General features: G+C 39.0%; 1 protein-coding gene across 3 annotated transcripts in view; it reads right to left on the bottom strand.

Moving 5' to 3' along the window:
* Positions 1-7,161, bottom strand: part of tgfbr3 (transforming growth factor beta receptor 3) — a 74,936-nt gene extending 67,775 nt beyond the window's left edge. For 2 of the 3 annotated variants that reach the window (XR_002290010.2, XM_011474320.3), the window contains exon 1: positions 6,329-7,161. The gene's annotated coding sequence lies outside the window, so the exon portion shown is untranslated. The remainder of the gene's footprint in view (positions 1-6,328) is intronic. The other variant, XM_011474319.3, reaches the window with a different exon arrangement.
* Between the last annotated feature and the right edge of the window lie 13,383 nt (positions 7,162-20,544).

Genomic DNA, 20,544 nt, shown 5'->3' with positions numbered 1-20,544 from the left:
GTGTAGATGGGTTAACCATGGATGAGCTTTTCAACATGCCAATTGAGATGCTCATTGTTAGCTGATTACAGAAAGAACATGTGTTTTCATTACGTGCAACACAAAACTAAACAGATTGAGCTAAACCTAATACCAAAAATTAAAATACCGTCATTGACAAAATCTGCATTTACCTCAAGCTATACTATTTGTACATAAATGCGTTCATACTGAATGTGGGTGGGCAGAACTACTTAATCTGGTAGCTTGTTTTTTTTTAAACACCATAACCCATTTATTAACTTTTTAGGAGAAGTAAATCATTTACCATAAAGTCAGCATTTACTTCTCCCTAAAAGTAAGTAAATGATTTATTATGGTATTTTTTAATCATTATACCTCATTTACTAACTTTTTGAAAGAAGTAACTGGGGACTTTGAGAAAAACCTTTGACTAAATGACTAAATTACAAAGGGCAACAAAGAATAACAAAAACCACAATTTCACATCCCCACCATCATTTGCAGAGTAACGGTCAGTCAGTTTACAGGCTGTGGAAACAGAGTGAAAGAGAACTGTACACATCACTCATAAAACTTTACCTCCAAAGTTGCCCGGAGCCACAGCAGCCCTCACATGCATGTGTTACCATCACAGCATGGGTTTGTGAGTGTTAGAGGCAGAACTAAAACCGCTTTTCTTGCTGCATCAAACACTTTAAACTGAGGTCCCGACTTAAGACATGGGTCAGATAAAAAACAGAAGAGAAATGTTTTGTGAAAATAGCATTTAGTACATTCTAGGCACCTTTATTGACAAGGTTTTAGTGGGTCCCATCCATAGCAACATTATATAAGAGCCAGAGTCATGTTTCTCTGACCTTCACACCTGGTTGTAGGTATGTGGTAGATTTTGTGAGGTTTGGTGTGAAGTTGAAATGTCTTCAACTCTAGCTGTGAAAAATACACAACGTTTATGAAACCATACAAACATTTCTTTATAAATGTAAAATGTGTTGCTAACTTTTAAAGACAACAGTCTGCAAATTATTCTGACAAAGTCAGATCTGTCAGTGTTATCTAACTGGAGGCGATGTCAACAGGTGACGGTTTTTAAATGTCACATTTTCATTTAAAAATGGCGGACGCAACAACGATAACACAGCCATAAGCAACAGATTTGCACCCCAACCACTAAGAACACAGATTAGAATAGAAACTATTATGTTTAAGTAGATGCGATGCCTGCACAGAAACATAAGCACAAACAAGAGGATTTAGGATTTTTATTTTGCAAGATGCAGCCAAAAAATGTCCATTTACTTGAAAACACAAACAGGAAGTATAATATCTGCTTTTTGCCTTAACATGTCAGCTCAGTTTTGCAAAGTTTATAGAAATACCATCAAGCACATTTCTTTTATTTTTTAAACAACCACTGCAACAGCCAAAGTCAACCATGTGGATAGCTATGGCGTCAAATTTCTGTCAAAAATAGCGCAAGCATTACTCGGTTCTTACATTTGAGCACAACTGCCCTCGTCCACATAAAATCATGCTCCTGTGTGCGTGGAACAGTACTCCACGGCGGGAATGCAAGCCCCTAAGGGCATAAACAAAAATCAGTGCTCCGTGCACTTTTGACAGCTTATCTCAGGAGAGCAGTTTTTAGAGGGTGTTTCCGACAGCTAGAGGAGGAAAGTCAGTATTTACACCGATCGGTTGATTCAGATGTCTTCATGCTACCTGAGGCTGATCTGTGATTGGTCAATTTATATAGCGGATTAAAAAGTCCAGGGTATCCCCTGTCTTCGCCCATAAGTGGCCAGGATAGGCTCCGGCAGCCCAGGATTCACAGACTAAAAAAAATGCAAAATGCAAAAATAATCTGTTTGAAAGTTGAGGAATACAAAACGCTTGATCCATTACTTTTATCATGAGTTTTTGTCAAAATGGAATGCTGTGGTCATATTTATTACAAAAACACATCAGTATAGGCTTTTTTTTTTTTTTTTTTTTTTGCTAATGGGGCTTCGTGTTTGTTGCTGTTTACATAACCAGCAAACAACAGAAGATTTCTGCAGAAGATCAGATCTGAGAACTGTAAATAATGTAGAGTAGAAGAGTGTTTCCCACAGATTTAAATAGTGGTTGCTCAAGATTATTTAAGGGGAAGCTTCGTAAAGCCTTTTTGGGGCAGATGAATATGTATGCGTATGTGTAAATATGAGAGAGCAACCCTGAGTAAATCAGTATACTGCAGCTATGCTGAGAAATAATGACTTTTTTTTTTTTATGAACTAATGCACATTTTTTTAAATCAGAATAATATGAACTATTGCAGGCAAAGTGTGATTCTAAAGATATGTAGTCCAAACAGACCTGGGCAAACTATTATACTTGTTTCGGGAAAACATCCTCTTGAAGTTCTGGGTTAAACAGCTGTGGAATCAGCAGATGTGCATCTATGTGAATCATGGTAAACCATAGACTCTACCTCGGAAATGATGCACGAAGAGCTGCATCCCTTTGCTATGAATGAAGCTTGGCAAGCACAAAGGAGCCTTTCACTGTGTGATGGCTGAAGAGGCCACAGAGGTATTTTGTAAGATCTTAACAAATTTTACACATTCAGCCAGTCGGGGGGAACCAATGCCATCTACTTGATTTTTGATTTTGCTTGCCGATCACATCCTCCTTCACAAAACCCACAACCTGTGATCCGGTATCTTTAAGGACACCAGGGACAAGACGAAACAGGTTTCTATTCAGTTGCTTCTCCACTCAAACTGAGATAGATCCTCTCAAATGAGATGAGATATGAGATTTAAAGGGGCAATTTTATAGGAATCCTCATAAAATCATTGATTTACAGACTTTTTTTTTCAAACTGCACTGTCTCCTAACAGCAAATGTTTCTCAGCAAACGCTTAAGAGTCATGGTGCTGGTTTTGTTGTGGAAACACGTCAAAAACATCCCATGTGACTTCTACTCAACCCTGACGGTCAAAGCTCAAAGACGATCTGGAAAGCACATCAGAACATGCAGACCTCTGACCGAAAGAAAGCTGCACACCTGCGATGGCCTCATCACATCCACATGCTTTTAACCGTGTCATCGCAAATATGTGTGCATCCTAGATAGTTACTGTTATGAATAGAAAGTATTTGGAATAACTATTGAGCTCCTGACTACCAGCAATGCAAATTTGTCCTCTGTAGAAGACAATTGTAAACCTAAATATCTCTCTACCACTGCATACTACTGAAGAAACTCCTTTTGGAGCTTTTCAGTGTTATCAAATGTGAAGGGGTGGGGCTCTGGAAATTGCAGTTTTTGGTGGATTTAAAAAAAATGACTGGACAAAATTTATTTTCTCTGGTAGTAAGGAGGTTAACATAAATATTAGGAATAAACAAAGTTTTTTTATATTTAAAAAAAAATCTAACCTGACTCTAATTGCTTTTTTAATAATATTCTTCCACTTTTAGCCTAATATTCATGGCAAATTGTGCTAACCGTGTTTTGCTTTTTCAGACTGCCTTTTGTACACCATACACCACAGAGGAAGACTAGTCTTTTAGTTTTTTATGTTTTACAGATCCAATTTAAACTTTAAATAGCACTACACAAAAAATTAACTGTTGTTATTTTGCAAAACACCAGAGCTAATAGTCCTAAAACCACATGCTGGGAGAAAAATAAGAGTGATCAGTTAGATGTACTCTGTGTATGAGGGCCCATCCCAGCACAAACCTGCAAAAACAGCTTTAAAAAGGGAAATATGGGTCAATAAAAGTGGAGGGACTTAAGAGACTTTGTTCAAGTGAGCAGAAAGGAGGTCTATGCATGCACACCTGTAGAATGAGTGATTCGTACATTTCATAAGACAAATCTGCTTTGTACTTCAGCATGGAAATATGTTTCCTACTACAAAGTAAATTCATACAAAGCCAAGAATTGCCTAATAACATTTTTTGTATTACTTTGTCATGCAGCGATGATATCATAGCCTTTTATCAATTACTGTGTAGATGCATTAACAGCAGATGTGAGTTGTCACTCATTGGTTTATTTTGGGCCAATTTAAAGAACGTTTTTCCACTTTTTGGTCAGTGTGATTCTCAAACAGACATGAGATCACCAAACCCCAACTTATTTTTTCAAAACAGACGGGACATACAAGCCTGACAAATAATAAAATACATCCAACTAAGGGTTTTCTCTGGTTGAAATATCCATCCCCAGTGCACATGTCTAAGATATATTTAACTAAAGGAAAAATATAGGCTATGAAACAAAAACTACGAACAGATTTGTTTTTGTTGTAAAGTTGTGCATTGGAGCAAAAGAGTGGTGATGTGGGTGTGAAACAAGCCACCTTGATTTTTTGGTGATAAACTACCGAAATGGTAAAAGTTTGCATCTATACTTGGGGTCTTGGGGTATTGCTCATTGCTTGGGGTATTGCTCATTGCTCTTTGGTTAACAAAAAATAAAATAAAAAATAATCTTAGAAAATAAGATATTTTTCAGACTAAATGCCATAACAGTCAGACAAGTCAAACTTTATTCAACTCATTTACAAACAAGCGCAGCCCAGTAGGAATTACTCCTCCAGGGTCCTGACTACAGTACCCATAATGCTCCAAACAGTGTGGTTTTATAGTTTACCAAAGTTGAACATTTTTGACAGATTTTTTAACAACGTGTGTCAAAGAAAATCAATATGAGGTCAGTAAGTACAACAAGAATTCATACTAAAGGTGCATCGAATTTTGTGGCGGACTGACAAAATTCAAAGATTATAAGAGTGCCATATGGTTCAAAAATTGTAAGGGTCACTTAATAAGCTCTGATTTAACTTTTTTTTATCCACACATTTCTGGCTGAGCAACGACAATAAAGTAAAGAGTGTGTAGTTTTTTATGTACCATTGTTGACTACAGACTACCTACTCTGATATTTACTGCACTGAGATGATCCTATGTGGCACAGGGTGTCTTTTATTTTAAAAGGAAGTCATGTAGAAAGAAAAAAGCCTCTTATGTTTATGTTTTATTTATGCAAAATATAAGGTTTTATTTATACTATAATCACAACAACTTTAACTACTTTTTCTGTAATTTTTTTATACTTTTATTTCTGCCTTATTTTTAATAATGTGTGCTATGATTTTATCTTGTGTACTCCTGGCACTGCATCTTTTATTCTGTCTGTCTGACTGTCTGACTGATAACATAAATGTAAAGTGATGTCTCATTTTTCTACAGGGTGAGGTAAGACTTTGTGGATCATACTGGGTTGTGGTTGGAGAGAAATTGACCCTAATGGCACTTTTCATTTCATTGTATACGCGTATGATGCAAATTGTACATGTGCACAGTGACAATAAAGGCATTCTATTCTATTTATAAGTGTTGAAAGTTGTAAACCCCAGTTCTATACAAATGTTAAAGCTCAGGAAAAAAAACAAATTAAAATGCACAGTGGACAGATACCAAGATTAAAGTAAAATAAAATCAGAAACAAATAAAAAAGTAAGCAGGATATTACTAGATTACAGAGAGGTTAGAAGAAAGTCTGAGTTCTTTGGAGCAAAGCACAACACAAGAGCCTACAAATATCTGATGACTGCTGGATTTTCATCAAAAGATGAAAACAAGTTTTAAAAGAAAATCAAAAGTTTGATCTTTTCTGGTTTTGTGTGTTAAAATTGTGTTCTACTAAACAAGTTTCAATAACATTTTAAAATTGGGGGAACCAACAAGCTCAAACTTTTACGTCAAAAAAGGACGAAATACGGCGTCAGAGCATTTCGGTGTTGGGAACGAACTGTCAACAAACAGCAGCATCTTAACGCTGCACCTTTATTTTAATTGCGTTATCTTCATAACCTAAAACACATAAAAGCCCTCAGTGGCTCAAACTACCCAGTACTTGCCCTCAACCTGTGCTTGCTCTGCTGTTGTCGGGACGGTTTCGCCCGGATTCTGACACAGACACATTTCATCCGCAGCAGCGGCGGCGCCCCAACAACAGCCTCTCTGGTCCGCCGCACTTCTTTTTTTCTCTCTTTTTTAACGAGTAAATCACGGGCCACCCAGGACATTAACCAGATACGCTAAAGATAACAGAAGAGGAGAGGAGGAAGAGCTGCGTGTCAACAGATGTTCCCCTGAATTCACGAGCGGCAAACTTCACACAGCTAGCTAAAACACATACACACACAAATTAGCAGCCAGAATGACAGTCTTCAGCCTGAACAGCAGAGCATGCTCTTCTGGAGGTTCAAAGACAAGCACCAGTCAAACCGTTAAACTATGAGGAAGAGAAGAACGGACGTACCACCAGGCAGTCTGGGGAAAAAGCTCAAACTCTTGCTGTAGTCGCAGCTGGGAAAATAAAGGTCCTTCTTCTCGGAGATACACAAACGTCTGGCTGAAGACCTGCACAGACAAGACGAAGGGGTAGACAGACTGATTTTTTTCTGCGTTTTAATCCTGTCTGACAGACTGACGGACTTTTTACTGAGAGCTTCTCGGGTAGGGGCGGGGCTTGGAGGGTAGGAGGGGAGCGCGCGCGAGTAGGGCTCGTGTAGACCGTCCCAAAGTGGAACGCAGCTTCAAACCCCCGCATGGAAACCGCACTGTCTTTCTGACACGGATTACTCGTACTACTGTGTGTGGGGGGGTGTCAGACTGACATTTTAGCGGTGTGCATGCTCCAGTTTTCTTTCACTTGTTTATTTCATATCATTTGACAAACAGAGAACTATTTCATGTAGTCCTAAAGGTATTAAATGGTTGTCCAGGGGTTTGGGGAATACATTTTTGTTATTTTGTGTATTATTTTATTTTGAATGTGCTTCAGAAAATATAACAAAATGTGAAAAATAGTTTTATTTGTTAAACTTGACTATGATGCTCGGAGCAGACATGTCCAAATTCCAGCCTGTGTGCCAAATGCAGCAGCAGCATTCAAATTTCCAGGCTCCTTTCCTATAATCAATAATATCTGGATCCCAGCACTTTCTAAGAATTGTGATTTCTTGATTTTGCTGGCTGAATTACGTTAGCAAACTTGTGGCCCCTTGACTGAGAGCCTCAAGGTCCAAAACAAGCAGAACATATTTGTTAGTTAATGTGATCAAAACCAATGTTATTTGTACTTCTAAATAAGATAATTATTCGTGTTATTTTCCTGTTTACATGGTTTACATTTAGAAGTTTATTGTGAACATTAAATTGTGAATAATATGTAACAGTTCTTTTAAAACCCATTACATTGACATTGTTTTTTTTTTCCACACTATTTCTATATTTGAATTCTGGTCTTCAAATATGAAATTCACAGTAATTCTGGTATCAATGTATTTAGAAGTATTTCTGTTTTATGTGAAGAAATGAAAACTATTCCATTGCAATTAAATGGTTAATAAATAGTAAATTTCCATTTAATGTTATTATAAGGGTTCAAAGAATGCTGATCGATTGGATGGCCTCTTACATTTCCATCTTACCAAATCTGGCCTTTTCTTTTTTTTTTTTACTTTTCCTGTCCAACAGCTGGGCAGGCAGATGAGAACAGAGGGTCTCTTGTTTTGGACATATTTCACTTTAACAACAGGGGTTGTTAATCTTCAGACAAACCAAAGGTATGTCTGAATAAACCCCTTCTGTAATTGAGGCCAAACTTTCTTAATTTCAATCATGTTTGAAAATGTTTGGTGTTGGACCGGACGGAAAAGGAAAGGATGGAATAAGAGAGAGGGATGTTAGGGGGAGGGGGGGTAGGAGGGTGATAGTGGGAGGGGGGGGGGATAAGACCATGAAGCAGGATAGAGCAGCAAGTTTACTGGTTGTTTATCATTACGGTAAGGTTCAAATGTAGCACAAAAAGGGCGGGGCCTGTCCACACACACACTCAAATGTTATCAACACACCTGCTAGCTGCAAAAATGTCCACATGTCAACATGCACACAAAACAGATAGTGTTCACATACGCATACTTATGTCTTTAAACCAACTACTGTGAAATATTTCATTCATTCAATCATGCAAACTATTAGTGCAAAGGTGAGCTAACACCTGTGCTCAGGTGAGTGTTTATGTTCTTCTAAAATGGATGGTGGAATGTGAAAAGAAGGAGGAGGAGCGCCCAGCCACCCCCACACCAAGACCCCCGCCGCAGCAGTAGCGGCAGACGGAACCCTTCAACGCCACACGGCAGCAGGCAGGGAACAACCGCACCCCGGGCGACCAAATCCGCCACCCAGGCCAGGACCAGCAGGACCGCCGCAAGGCCCCCAGAGCCAGAGAGCAGGGAAGCATGGGGGGAAAGAGAGCGCCGCCCCAGCCCAACCAGGAGAGCAGCCCCCCCGCCGCCCCGGAAGAGCCCAACACAGGGCCCCACCCGAGAAGGGCACCCACAGCCCCAGACGAGCACCCCATCACCACCCAGGAGTTCTGGGCATCCCCCCGCCCCAACCCCAGGTACGAGCCAGGACCCCCCCAAGGGAGACCCGCTCTGCACTCCAAGGAGTTTTCGCACTTTGCAGGGGCACTAAAGGAACATTCCACTGCATTTTTCGCTAGAACCGGGTATTACTGTTCAAAAATCACAGGACCTGGACTGCTTAAACCTGGATTAAATTATGAATTTGATTATAAAGAATACATTAAACACAGTTTCTTATATGTGAAATCTTTCTCTGATTTGTGAAGATGTGAAATAGGATGATTTTTATCGTATTCTATGCACTGAGTCCACCACAGACCAGGTGATATTGAAAAAACGCTGGACCTGGACTGCTCATACCTGGATTAAATTATGATTTAGATACTAAAGAATACACTAAACACAGTTTCTGATTTGTAAAACCTTTACCTGATTTGTGAAAATGTGAAATAGTATCATAAAAGCGTAAAATGCGATAAAAATCATCCTATCATCACCCTAAATTTTAATAAAGGTGGTTTGTATTGTCAATTATTCTCTATCTGCTTTTGGAAGATGACAGCGCTGTGACCTTGGAGGAGGTGTTAATGTTTGCTGCAGGTGCCATGTGTTCCTCCTGCTGGTATGAGTCCTCTACCACGCCTTCACTCCCTATCTTCCTCAACATCAGGATTACCAATGGCGAATACATGTGCCAACATTTTAAAGATTCCTCTTTTGGACTCCTATAGTGCCTATAAAGCCAACAATCAACAATGGAATCAATCAAGAAATCAAGACTTCTCCTGGCTTTGGGTGCTTTTATTAATTTTTTTTGTAAAAATTAATATTGCCACAACCAGTTATAGTTCAGGGCTACAATATTTGTTATGTTTTCTGTTACACTTTGAAACACAAGTTGTACTGCAACATTTTTTTATATAATACTTTCAGTAATAAAAAATAATGGACTACAGACATTTTTGTAAAGTTTTTTTCAGGCATAGAAAACTTTATTTGACACATGAAATGACAGGAGAGAGAGGAAAATGACATATAGCTAATACCATACATAAAAAGGTTGTATTACTTTAGTTCTGGGTGCCCAAATCCAGGTCTTGAGTGTCTGCTTCCTGCTGGTTTTGGGATCCCCTGGTTTGGTTACAATGCAAATACGTCCCTAAAGGTTTAATAGAACAGCCATGTTTTTTAGGGTGATGTAGTTCTCAATAGCTGATTCCCACTGCAAAGAAGCTCTTTGACCACTCTGTTGTTGTAGTTCTCCAAAGAGGGTTTCATGCTCAGATGCAATTTATCCCATCAAATCTACGGGAAAGTACAGAAAAACGTTCATACTGAGCAAGACATCAAAAAAGTTTAGCCTTGTTAATTTTTTTGTTTCATGGTCATTCTAAATTCTGTCTGCAGAGTAGCAAGTGGAGTGTAGTTCAGTCTTCTGGTCAAGCCTGCATCTTTTAATCTTCGTTCCAAATTGCAAAGACCGACTGATATGTTGTGTTTTGTTTTCAGTAAGTCGATTATTATTTCATAACTATGGCCCTCTGTGAAATATTTTTGGATAAGTCCGTCAAGTGAAGTAGCTTCATGATCTGAGGGTTTAAAAGGAGGACACTATTTTAGAGGCTAACTGATGAACTGCAAAATATTTTTTACAATTTTTTACAGAGGTGAATAAATAAGATTGTTTACATTATCATATATGTGTGTGACAAGATAGTGATTTGAGTTCTTGGGGAATCTAACTACTTGCTGATTACAAGCACATCGCAGCAGCCAGGTTCGGTCAACATAGGGTCAAAAATGTAACAGAATTGTTTTTATCTTCAAAGAAACTAAATTCCCATGGTTCTAAGAAAATCAATCAGAAAATACAAGTCTTATTCTTATCCTTTATTTCCACATTTATCACTATGCTGTTTATCTTGAAATCATAAACTACAAGAGAAGATGTAGAGTATGACAGTGCCTCATAGCATAATTCTGACAACTGGTGTGGGTGGGCAGGCGTAGAATAATCCAATAATTTAAAATAATCATGTCTTTCTTTTGTTTAAAAAATTATAATCACAACTAAAGTTTTTGAGTCTAGTTTACATGGTACTCTAAAGAGCTATTTTTCGAAGTGCGAGTACTGAGTACCATCTTAGAGCACTGGGTGACCTTTTGCAAAAATCAGAAATAGAGTTGGGAATGAACTCTAAACTTTCACACTTCCCCCCATGATTGTCGAGATTTTATTACAGAAATGTACTATATAAGCACAAGTATTAACCAGTTTTTTGTTCTCCAAGGAACACAACCAACATTATCCTCAACCACCCAGCTCTCTGATTGGCCAAAGACCACACAGTTCATTTCTTTAGTGTGCAAAAGTACCAACCTCTAATGTTACATTCAAATAGTTGATATAAACTGTTGAGCCTGCATATTTTGTTTCTCAAGTTAAAGGGCGTCTTAAGCTACTTTCACACCAGGCATTTGATGGACATTCAAGATTGCGCCACACAAACATTCTTGAACACGCATTTAGCCCATGGGTTCACACTGGACAAGCAGGGAGGGGCTTCATCTTCGTTTTCTACTGTTCGCTAGCTGTCAGAAGTAAGAGCTCCCCATTTGGTCACTGGCTGGAACTGTCTCCAGAGTTATAACCACACTACAGCTTCCAGCAACCCCTGCGTCCATTTTCTGGATGCCACACACCTGACTCATTCATTTACCAATCGCAGTCTACTTAAGAACTGCACTGAGTGAAGCTCAGTGTGAAGTATTGTTTGTGCCACTCTGCCTTCATTACCGAGCGTTATATCTGGAGCTGATCTTCTGTTTCCTGACCCTGCCTGCCCCAACTCTCACCTAGATCCTGACTACTCTGTGTCTATTCTGTTGATCTTATGCCTGTTAGTGACTCCTGTCTGACCCATATTTAGCTCTGTGGACATTTAGTAGAGCTAATAAACCTGCTGCATTTGGACCCAGCCGTCTGCCTGTTCTTGTTACACGTGCGCATGTCCACCACTCACAGTCGAAAGATGCTTGGTGCAAAATGTTGAAGCGGTGCAAAAATCGCAACTCTTGTTCCAGGCATTTTCTGTCACATCTCTGTTCAGATTAATGAAAGTTGGGCTGAATCCGAATTATTTCCCTATCCCCACATTTATCCCTCCAAGCAGAAAGATATAGAAATCATAGTGTCTTCAAATTTGGACCTTACTACAGCTTGATGACGTCATCAATAGTATCTGATCGTCTACGTTAGCCTGTAGCTGCCAGCCCCTCAGAAAATACATAACAACATAGATTTTATAACTTTAAAAGTCATGCAAAAACAAATATTCAATACCTACAGTAAAACCGTCTGTGCTTCAGAGCACACCCACATTAAGAACAACTGTTCAACTGGCTTAACCCTTGTGTTATCCTAGGCACTTTGACATTGGGAGTGAGATCATCTAGACCCCACAAGACAGTGAGCTGAACTTTATTCTTCTATGATTTGTGATCTTCACTGGTTTCCATGGATTACATGAAATCCTTTCCACCTTTATCAACCTTTGTCATGGTAGGGAGAACACGTCAATGGTCGTCTTGAACCCGTAGGATAGCACAAGGGTTAACTTGCAATACGAGTTCAATGGCTCAGCATTTTGTATGTAGAGCCTGAAAAGGGTGATAAAAACCTGTGTAGCTATACGTGAATGTGACAGTTTTGAAAGTAGAAGCCTAAAATGCGCGTTTTTGTGCATTTACATGGATTTTTTATTGGTAGTGGCCTCAACACACACTCGTGGTGTGAACACAGCTTCAGACCAACCCAAATAAGACAATCCCTGCCCCTCTCTGTCCAGCTCTCATTGCACACAATCCAAAAAGAAGGTGGCAGTCCATCTGAATCCATTACAATATATATCCAACATCGTTCAGTCTGCCTGTCTTGTTTTTTTTTACTTTATACCTCACACACTGAATAAAGCACATTAACCAGCAGTGGCGCCACAAACGCTCATGATAAACATCAGAAGAACATAGATAACTTCAAAAACAAGAGAAAGAATGCAGATTCCAAACAGCAAACTACGGCAAACGCTCTGCACATCAGAGCTCACACCTACAAGAAACAGTCCATGAAAGCTTTTAAAAAAACAGATCACCAACCATGCGGGAGAGACTCTTGTAGGGGAGCATTATAACAGATAAAATACACAGTCATGGACGCGTGACATGGAGTAAAACATTTTCAGTGAAAGCACAAATGTCAGGATCAAAAACACACATTTCCCAGTCCTGTGATTAGCAAAGTGATCTAGAAAAGCTCTACGAGTTAGAGAACTCTCCACTGATCTTTAATACACTCCGTTTTGGTTTCATTTTTGCAGGAAAGATGTTTCATTCTCTCAGTTATAAATCCCAAATGAGCCAGTTGAAAAAGTGTATCTTTAAGATTATTTTATTAGTTAACATTTGTGTTTTCTAATAATCAAAAACACAAAATTAAACAGAATCTCATGTGACAATTGTTTTAGATTTTACTCAGCTTTGCTTACCAAAAACTAAATGTTGTGGTTGTGGTCTAGTTCATAACTGCAACCTTGACTTGATTGAATCTCTAGATGACATTTGTTTGGTCCTCCTTTGGTGTGGCGCCATTGTCGCTGTTTGTCTTAAAGCAGCTTGAACAATGATTGCACGGAGGGTACCAGCCTTCCAACCATATCTTCCTGTTTTTCTCATATGAATGCTTATCCATTTTTCAGGTAACAAAACACCATGAAGATGCAAACAGCAGACCAATCCTTATCTGTTCTTCTGAGAAGCACCTATGCCAATCACACACAACCTTTGACTCTATTGATAAAGTATATTGTTTATAATAACTTTAAAAAAATTATTTTCCTTTAAAGTGTAGGTCAGCAATGTTTCAGATGCACAGTGGTTAATCTCTGAACGGAAATGTTGAGATATTAATAAAAAAAGCCCCTCTCACCCTTTCGCAGGTGGTTTCTCACCCAAGCTTGGGGGTTACTGCCCTGAATGCTTCCATTACCACAGGCACCACTGTCACCTTCACTTTCCAGGCTTTCTCCAGTTCTTCTCTGAGTCCCTGGTATTTCTCCAGCTTCTCATGTTCCTTCTTCCTGATGTTCCCACCACAACGGCTTTCCTCTGTTCTTTATCCACCACTACAATGTCTGGTTGGTTCGCCATTACAATCCTGTCAGTCTGGATCTGGAAGTCCCCAAGGATATATACACAATAAAGTAAATAAAACAAAAAACAAAAGGGGTTTACACAAATACACACCTTGTGTGTCAGAAGATTCATGACCCCCATTGTAACAGTAAAATATGTCCAACACAAGAGGCCTTCAGCTTTCATCTGTTTGCTCAGCTGTTGGTTGTTCAAGTTGGAAAAAAATAAAAAATGAGAAAAATAACTGGATAAAAATAATTGGGCAAATACCACTTGGTGAGCCTGTAGGACAAAAATGTTTTTGCACTTTTTTTTCAGGCATGCTGCTGGCAACAGGTCATGGCAAACACTTAAACAACAGGCAAGGGTAAGTAAGGGGAAAGTAGGTAAGATTCAGGTGTATCGTACAGATTTTTTTCACCTCCCAAACCCTTCGGAGCCTGTTGGTGCTGTCCCAGTGATAAGTGCACGATGCTTGCCGCCTGCTGCGTGCACCGTGCTTTTTAGAAATGAGCACATTATATAATCAGAGCATAGTTTGTGTGGGTATCCTATGCACACTTCCGTATCCCATGCACACCCTGTGCTTGCAACATTTACATGCGGTCAGTAAGGAGCCAGAGCACGCACCTTACTAACAACTAGAGTGCGGCGTTTGGGCACCAAATGACAGCATCGCCCATAAGTGTGTGTCACTTCCGTTAACCTTACAGATACTTCACGATACACTTACCACACACGAGACAAAGGTACATCCCTTTTTCATGACATCCCATGAGGTGGACAAATGAGCCTCAAGGGAATTCAAAAACACACCTGCACTCCTTTTAAGATGCAGTTGTTCCTGTCTGCAACTCTCTACTGGCCCGGACAACCCAAAAACCTACAGCATTCAAACAGATCAACCCCCATCCGAGGGGCATGTTACCAAGGCATTATATCTACCTAACCTTTGTGTTTACCGAGCAGTGAATGACTGACTTCACTTCTCAGATGTTAAAATTCTCCTTCAATACACAGAGAAAATGCACATTATCCTGACATCCTGCCTTCATTGTGGACCTTCCCTCCACCAACTTTAATGACCTGATCTACCACTTATGATGAACCCTCTTTATGGACCCTTAAGTTCCTGTCTGCACCTAAGAAGGAACCTGAGCAAATTTAAACTTTTAGCTGTCTATTGGAGAAAGGTTTTGGATCTATTACATGACTCTTCATTACTCAGGTCAGGTGACTTTCATAGCAATTGCTATGTAAGACCAACGACAACCACTGGAGGAGGAATAGAGCTTTTTTCTTATTTTAGTTTGGGGAAACTTTGCACAAACCACTAACCGGGGAGGCCATATTGACAAGATATAATTTTCATTAATCTCTCAAAAATAAAAGGAAATAATAGGATTCTTTTAGCCACTCCTTTATGTAGTGGAATTTGTCAGAAATGACACAAACATGTTTTTCACATAATAGTTTAGAGAAATGCAGGACTAATATTTTTTCCAGCCACTTTATCCCATTTGACAAGATGCAAAACATACTCACTCACTAGTTACATAAACTGTATGATCTAAAGCAGACATGATGATAAAAAACATTCATTCAAACAGAGAAATCCTTTAGAAATTTTAGAGCCAACCTGTCAGACACACAAAACCAAATGAATACACAAGAGTGTGAAAAGCCTAGAGTAAAGTAATGATTGAGTTTCCAGAGCAGCAGGGTGCACAGATGAATGAGATAACGAGAGGTGAGTTTTGAAGGAAAGAATGGCAGACAGGAAACATGGCCCCAACAAAAGTAAAACAGATGGAATGTGAAACTTCATGGAGATCAGTCAGCGGACAGTATGAGAGAAAAGGTGTTAAGATGTGTCTCACATTTAAATTAGGTACAAACTGAAGGGCGAAGTTCAAGATTTAAATTTAGTCCAAAAAGGCGTGAAAGGGCCAAAGCAGGAATCCATATCAGTCCTTAAAAAAATAAATTTTTAAGTCATAAAAAACTAAAACAGAAATTTTTATGCTGAAAAAAAACTGTGTTTATATGTAGAAAAGGAAAAAAAGGGGAAAACACTCTTTCCTTTATATAATACACAATATGCAAATCCATCTTTGCAAAAGTTTGGATGTTTGTTTTCGTGGGCGAAACACAGACACACTGCTGAAGCCGACTCTAGTTTGACGTCATGAAATGAGCGACACCCACAAGGAGCGAAAGGTGTTGCCTCAGAGGTCGAGTTGTCTTACTTCGGGGTAAGAAAAAAAATTAAAAAATATAAATTTTATCATATATATATGTATGGATATAGTTGACTCTAAAAAGCTTAAGAATAGCATGGTATAGGCCCTTTAAAGACCTACTCTGATCATCCTTTGATCTAATTTTGAAGCATTACCAATGGTCTTTTATGATTATGCCATTTTTAGTCAAAATCATAAATCCAGTGTCATTTTCTAAGACTTAGTTTCTGCAGAGCAGCAGTAGTTCATTAGAAATTTGCCTCTGAGTTCTAGGTGGGATTGTTGGGCATGGAGTAAGCCTGGCTTCACTTCCCATCATCTCTCTCTCTCTCTCTCTCTCTCATCTCTCTCTCTCTCCCACTAGCTTACAGCTCCTCACAACCTCAACCTAACATTAGCGGTGCAACAAAAATGGAAAGCAATACTGCAGCTTTTTGCTTTTTTGAGCCAGATGCGAGCTCAGACAAAGACATACATGAATCCATTTGCCTGCAAGTGGATGCATAGAATAGAGTGGAGCAGGAAGCTTATGGCTTGCCGTTGCAGGTTCAACATTTCTACGTCATGAATACAAACTTTTTCCATCTGCATTATTTTGTCAAGGCAAGGCAAGGCAAGGCAAGTTTATTTGTATAGCACAATTCATACACAAAGTAATTCAAGGTGCTTCACAAAACAGAAAAATGCATTAAAATCACAATACATCATAGAAATAATCAACATAAAATTTACTTTAAAAGAAAAGAAAAAAAAATTTGAAAAATGATTTAAAAATAAAGGAAGGAAAGGAAAGAAAAGTGCAGATAGGACCTTTCAGTCATATACACGGCTGAACAGAAATGTTTTAAGTCTAGATTTGAACATGAACACAGAAGAGGCCTGTCTTACGACTTCAGGGAGGCTGTTCCAGATTTTAGCTGCAGAATATTGAAACGCTGATTCCCCTTGTTTAGTTCTGACTCTGGGAATCAACAGGAGGCCGGCCCCTGAGGTCCTCAGAGTACGAGATGGTTCATATGGCACTAACATGTCAGAGATGTACTTTGGTGCTCGGCCATGGAGAGACTTGTACACAAGCAGAGCTGCTTTGAAGTCTATTCTTTCAGGTACAGGGAGCCAGTGCAAAGACCTGAGCACAGGACTAATGTGATCATACTTCCTGGTTCTGGTCAGGACTCGAGCAGCAGCATTCTGGATGTACTGAAGCTGTTTTACAGCTCGTTTGGAGAGGCCGGTGAGCAGGCCGTTACAGTAGTCTAACCTACTGGAGACAAATGCATGGATAAGTATCTCCAGGTCTCGCTTTGACACTATGTTTTTGATTTTGGCAATGTTTTTCAGATGATAAAATGCCGCTGATGTTACTGACTTGATATGGCTGTTAAAGTTCAGGTCAGAGTCCATGATTACCCCTAGATTTCTGACTTGATTTGAGGGTTTAAGAGACAGAGAATGAAGGTAGCTGCTGAGACTTTCTCTTTGTTTCTGTGGGCCAAAAATAATAACTTCGGTCTTGTTTGAGTTTAGCTGGAGAAAGTTGTTCTGCATCCACGCACTGATCTGTTGGAGGCAGTGGCTGAGTGAATCCACCGGCCCATATTCACCTGTTGTCAGTGACACATAGATCTGAGTATCATCTGCATAGTTGTGATAATATATGTTATTACTGCGTATTAACTGCCCTAGTGGCAGCATGTAGAGGTTGAACAGAAGGGGTCCCAGGATCGATCCCTGGGGCACACCACAAGTCAAGGCCATGTAGTCTGAGACACAACTCCCAATTTCAACAAAATATTTCCTGTCTTCTAGATAAGACTTGAGCCAACTTAGGGCAGATCCAGAGATGCCAACCCAGTCTTGGAGTCTGTGCAAAAGGATCCCATGATCAACAGTATCAAAGGCAGCACTCAGGTCTAGCAGGTCAAGTCAAGTCCTGATTCATGGGAATAAAGAAATACTTAGAAATGCAAGATTACGCTTATTTTTTTCTTTATACATGTCCATGAGAAAAACGCAACAAGACCATTATGAAAACTCCAAAAAGTCAATTTTCATCAAAGTGGGTCTTTAAATATTTACCATATTCAGATATCAATGGTTTCACTGTGAAGAAAGAAAGTTTTGTGAGCACAGACTTGTGGGATGAGCAGCAAAGCTCAGTTTTTGTGTTGCACCCAATCAAAATCATTTTTTCATTTATCTGCCAATGAAAAACAACTTATTTTGCTGTTGTAATTGACTCTTGGTTTAAGCTTTTGGCATGGTTGTCAGCAGGTGTCTACATCAAGAATCGACATGTTGCATTTGTCTGGCATGGGGAGGACCTGTGCAATGACCTGTGTACAACTGGAAGTTGTTGTTCCAAAACAGATGCAGCAATAATTCTATCTTCAAACTGAACCAAGAGATCCACATAATGAAGGGGATCAGAGTCAGGCAATTAAGTGGGCATCCCAGCATGACAACTCCCCAAGACAACTGGTGTTTGAACCATACAGCTATAGCTAACAAGCAGGTCTGCAGTTTCTCTGTCAGAGACTCAGGGAAGCTGATCAACCTCATTACAAAGACTGGGGGTGAAGGGTAAATCTGCAACCTTGCCGATTTTCTGCTCAAAAAAGGGATAACACTGTCCCACCTGACCCATTGTGTGTTGATAAAACAGCAATGTCATCAGAGGATCAAGCTTAACTGACCTGCATCACTGATTCTCAAGAGTGTGTTACTTTTATCTAATGAGCCTTCTCAGACAGTCAAATTATTGGAACTCTGATGTTCATATTCATCTTTTGGATAGTTCTACTCATCCACAGCTTTCTTAGAGTTTGAATCATGCACATAGATGAAATACCAAATGTGCATGTAAGCTGTATTGGTATTGTGTTCAAAATGTATGTGTGTGAAGGTTTTTGGAGCCAGCAGGTACTTATTTTTGAGTGCGTTGATGAGTGTGTCTGTGGACAGGCCAGACTAAATGTTACAGTAATGATGATAAACCTCCAGCAACTTGTTGCTTTGTTATTCTACCCCCTCCTACTTAATCATCCTCCAACTTCTGTAAACCCCTTTTTTCTCCCCTTTCTTTTGGACCCTTACCCCCATCTCTAATATCCCACTCTGACCTTCTCTGTTCTTTTTTCCTATCCAGTCCAACAAGAATATAAATAAAGTTTAGCCTCAACTACAAAAGGGGTTTATATAAATATAGACCTCGTGTGTCAAACGATTCATATCCCCTTATGGTAACAGGAAAATCTGTCCGACACAAGAGGCCTTCAGCGCCTATCTGTTTGTTCAGCTTTTCTCAGAGTTAAGAATAAATAAATAAAAACAAATGATATATTTATCACAATGTTCTTTTATTTTTTACCCTATTATTTCTAACGGAAATCCATTATGAAAATGATTTGACAACATTTGACCTTATAGAAGCCCAAGGTTTTCTTCATTAGTCCTACTTCTAAATATTTACCAGTATATAAATGATCAAATGTATCTTTGTGACATAAAACTCTTCAGAGGTTGAACCTTCCATTTTTATTTTCAAAGAAATAAAGAGAATCTATAATGCTAAACTTAGTATACAAGGGTTATACGTTCAAAAACAACCTCCTAGTGGAGTTTCATCACAGAGGAAAGACAAATCTGTGAGTTTTGCTGCCATCTTGTGGCTCCATAATGTCAATGACACAAACAGAACCAGAATGTTTCATAATGATGAGCCAGGTCAATTTAATGGACTTAAATTCTGCAAAAAATTTCAGTAAAGTAAAAATATTGTGCAATCCTAGAATACACTAGTCAAAATAGATCAATTCAATGTATCTGAGAAAATGACGTGTTTTTTGCACAGTGCAGTACAACTACCTCTTAGAGTACAACTTCTACAAACATTTACAAAGGTACATGTGACTTATGTCACATTTTTGCATCTCAGCCTGGAAACCCAACCTCAGATCAACAAGCAACATTTGGAAATATTCATTCTGAAGACATGACCCTGCAAGATTTAGTGATGATGCTCGACTCTTCCTGCAGTCTTACATTCGTTTTTATTTACCTTTATTTATGCAGGATAGGTTAGTTCAGAGCTGGCTCTATTTTTCCAAGTTCCCACATTCATACCTGAGAGCAGCCCAGACCAACATCCTCCTGGAGCCACTTATCAACTCCACTGGGGCAGCAAAGGTCAAAACCTTTGCTCAAAGGTACACAGAGAGGTCTAAAGAGGACAGGAAACACTCCTGAGTATATTTTCAGCTAAGATTTGATCTTGCCTGTACAGGACCTTGAAAAACCCTGCAGACGAGGGTCAAGCTACATGTACTCATTTTAAATTACAGTTACAGTATCCATCAACTTAGTATTTTTGTGCTTTTTTTCTGTATTGTAAAAAAAAAAGGTAATCTAGCAAAACAATAAAAGAAATCCATATATCACATTTGAGAGATTTGTTTATGTTTCTTGGACAAAAAAGCACTATGAATGCTTTTTAAATTAACTTGAGAATCTTTCTATTGAACATTTGCAATGAGCTGATTGTCCCTCACAGTTCTAACAATTCGCATGTCACGCCAGCATTTTCCAAAATAAATTATTAACAATTGGAAAGCTCTGTCATTTTCAGTCAAAGATGATTTCATTTTTATGTTTACTATTTTATGTTGTAC

The sequence above is a fragment of the Oryzias latipes genome, chromosome 4 (assembly GCF_002234675.1).
Source record: "Oryzias latipes chromosome 4, ASM223467v1".
NCBI classification, from domain to species: Eukaryota; Metazoa; Chordata; class Actinopteri; order Beloniformes; family Adrianichthyidae; genus Oryzias; species Oryzias latipes.
Note: the sequence above shows the minus strand (reverse complement) of the source record. Positions and strands in the feature narration are given on the sequence as shown.